At 50.9% G+C, this 3,661-nt stretch overlaps 1 pseudogene; it reads right to left on the reverse strand.

The window, feature by feature from the left end:
• Positions 1 to 2,735, reverse strand: part of LOC146024099 (piRNA biogenesis protein EXD1 pseudogene) — a 25,751-nt pseudogene extending 23,016 nt beyond the window's left edge.
• Positions 2,736 to 3,661: the final 926 nt, after the last annotated feature.

The raw sequence follows: 3,661 nt of genomic DNA on the forward strand, positions 1-3,661 counted from the left end.
TCATGTCAACCTTTTTAATTGTCGACCATAGCCATGTCAGTGTTTTGCATGTGCCATTTAATCGTGGGGTTGCCGTGAATGGGGGGGAGGGACACATTGCTCTGTTTCTGGACTTTCTTCTTAATTTATGGATTACCATCACCTGTGCTTAAACACCTTTCTTATCAATTACCCTGTTTAAAACAGGTGATGACAATCATAAAGATGGAAGTCTCCACAAACAGAGCATTCTGTCCCTCCTGGAGAGGGTCATGTTGGGAGGTATGGAGGGGCGGGCGCTCACCTGGTGTGTCTGGTGAGTAGCTGTGTCTTTGCTGTGTAACATGGAGAGGGCTGGTTCTCTGTCGTGTGAGTCAGTCATGTGAGTCAGAGGCTCCACCCAGCGTTACAGCTTCAGACACACTTTGAGTGACAGATGTAGCCAAATATATAAGAGATTACTGTTTATGTAAATGCATTCTGAATGATAGCAACATCCTACCATCCTTCTACAAGAATATATAACCAACTAGGTGATTTATCGCGCCCCGTGCCCCCCCTCCCGCAATTCACGGACCCCCCGCGCCCCCCCCCCACGATTCACGCCCCCTCCCACAATTCACGTCACCCCCCGCACACCCCCCCCTCCCTCAATTCGCAACCCCCCCTCCTGCAATTCACGCCCCCTCCCACGCTTTGCGGACCCCCGCCCTCTCCCGCGATTCGCGGACACCTGCGCCCCCTCCCTCCCTTGATTCACGGCACCCCCCACGCCCCTCCCACAATTCGCGGCACCCTTAAGCCCCTCTTTAGTCCCCCGTATACTCACACACCCCTATCACTACCCAGCTTCCTGCTCTCCTGAACCGTAACTTCCACCACTGGGGAGTCGCTGACGCTGTTTTGGCCACATGCCCCTATCATGCCTCATAGCCCAGCCTCCTGCTCTCATGTACCCTAACTCCCACCCAGTAGGAGGAGACACTGACTCAGGGCCACCATCCTGTACTCCTGTGCTGCCACACTGGACCCTCACCCACTGGCAGAAGCTGCACAGTATCTCCCACCCTCCTCTTTAGTCCCCCTTATGTCCACACACCCCTATCACTACCCAGCCTCCTGTTTTCCTGTGTCGTGACCTCCGCCAGTGGGGAGCCGCTGACTCAAAAACACCCTACTATACTATTGCACGCACACACACCTAAACAACATGCACACACAGCCCCCCCCCACACACACATGTCACTGTACCATCCACACTATCAATGTACATCTTACTCTGTAACCGCTTTTTAATTAAACAAAACAATACACACCCCCTTCCAAATCATATGCTCTCTATTTAACACATTTCACCTATAACTCAAGTTGCAATACAGGCCATCTTTCATACAATTCTAACCATCTTTCTCATATACAAATGTTCACAAATTAAGGGGGCGCAGCCCCTTACGACGGTGTGAAGAACGCCCGTAGGGCGCGATGAATCACCTAGTATATATATATATATATATATATATATATATAATAATTAAAAAAAAAATTTCGACTTTTTCACTGTTGAGCTTACCCATGTCGACCTAATGACCCTTTCAACCTTATGATCCTGTCAATCTAACCCATGTCGACCTTCCTGCATGTTGACCTAGACACATGTCGACCTAATGGTGTCGACCTAATGACTAACAACTTGCTGGTGATTAAATGATCCACACCCGTTATAGCACAGTGGTTGAAAAATTATTTGGATTGTCTGTGTATTTTGGTGCAGTAAAACCACATACCAGCAGATGGCGTGAGAGTCACAGAGCAATGTATATTTTTCTATTCACATTACCGATTATTAGGATATCAGGATATCCAGCTATAAACTTCAACAAATATTTTCTTCCCAAACAACATATACTACTAAGTAGTCATTACTTTTAGGCCCCAGGTTGCGTGGGCGCTAGGCCCCAGGCCTGCGCGGGTGCTAGGCCCCAAGGTTGCACGACGCTAGGCCGTGGCATCTAAGGATCCAGCGCTAGGTCGCAGGTTGCGTAAGATGGCTTCTGCAGTTTTCACGGTCATTAAGCCGCAGGTGAGTTTGTGTATTGCCCTGCCCTAGGGAGCAGGAGGTTACTTGTGTTGCGTCTGTTGTTGTGTGGTTCGTGCTCCTTCCCAATCCCTGGAGCGTTCCCCCACCCAGGTTACACTCGCTGTGTTCCACAAGTGAGTGTAACCAGTCTGAGGCCAGTAGTGCCTGTGATGACCATCCCCTCCCCCCATAGTGGGATCCTCCACCCTCGATCGCCCACAGGTAGCATTGCATCGGAACCCAGCGGAGCAAGAGGGAAGTACCGGCACCATCGTCAACCTGAAGGCGAGAGACGGAGGATAGCGAGGTGAGTACGCGTAGTGAGTGTAGGCGCAGGCCCCATCCCCGTGCCTCTTACCCATCCATAATGATATTCAGTCAGAGGGTTGACAGTAACCATGTCAACACTTATAGTGTTGAATTAGAATGTGGACAAGGTTCGAACTGTACACAGGCACCAGGTCAACATCCTTAACTGTGGACAGGTTAAAAAAGTCAGTACTTGAAATGTAGATATTCTGGGGAAACCGACAGTTAGAATTAGGCTGCGGGGGAAGGGGGGGGGTTTATCACTCACCGTTGTATCACTTTTTGAAGCTCCGGGCACGACTATCGCCATGTGCCATCCTGCGCCATCCGCCAGAATGGGGTGCACGCACACGAGACGCTCGTGCCCCATTCTTGTCAATGGGACACGTGAGAAACAAAAAGAATGGCCCCATCTGTACATCTGGCCCTTGGTACTTGATATTCTCTCCGTGATAGTCTCACTCCTAGTACCCCTGCCCCTTCCCTCATTCATTTGCTAATTCATCATCTCCTTTTTTCTCTTCTTCCATTCTTCTGTACTCTCTGCAATCATGCATTCTTGTACCCTTCCAACATCCACCCCGTCTCCCTGTCCTCCTCTCAGTGCCAGATCCAGCCCACCCTCTGCTCAGCATAGTATTTTTCCTATTTATTTGAGAGGATGGCATCACACCTGATTTGCAAGTAAAGCCTGACGCCAGAATCCCGACAGTCGGGATCCCAATTGGTGACTATGCAGGGTGGGGCAGCATGAAGTTTTATTCACTAGTAGGTGGACTTAGGGTAAGGCAGCCCAGAGGAGAAGGTTAGGATAAGGGGCATGGGGTTTTAGGTTTAGTGATCGGGGTACAGGGGTTAGGTTTACTCTGAGAGTGTTAGTTTAGCTGAGATTGTTAGTTTCATGCTGCGGGGAGGTGGGTGTGGGGTTAGGGGTGGGGGAGGGTAAGTATACTTGCCTATACTCGGTCAGTATTCTAACTGCTGGTCATCTGTATGAATCCTGGCTAGACAAACCCCTTCTTATAAAATGTGCTGCGCATGCCTATGCACATGGGCACCAGAACGGAGGGGGGCGAGGGGGCAGCTTGCCCCCCCCCCCAAAATTACTGAGGCGCTAAAGTACCGTTGTCTGGGGGCGCTGTCAGGGCCGGCGACAGGGGTCAAGGGGGACATGTGTGACGGGCCCCGGCGATCTGAAGGGCCCCAGAGCCCGGCGGGGCCCGTCTGTGTCTTGATGTATGTGTGAGGTCTTTTCTACACTCACATATCCTGCAGTGCTATGCGCGCTGGCGCCGC

The sequence above is a fragment of the Crinia signifera genome, chromosome 1, assembly GCF_055691185.1.
Source record: "Crinia signifera chromosome 1, ASM5569118v1, whole genome shotgun sequence".
Taxonomy (NCBI): domain Eukaryota; kingdom Metazoa; phylum Chordata; class Amphibia; order Anura; family Myobatrachidae; genus Crinia; species Crinia signifera.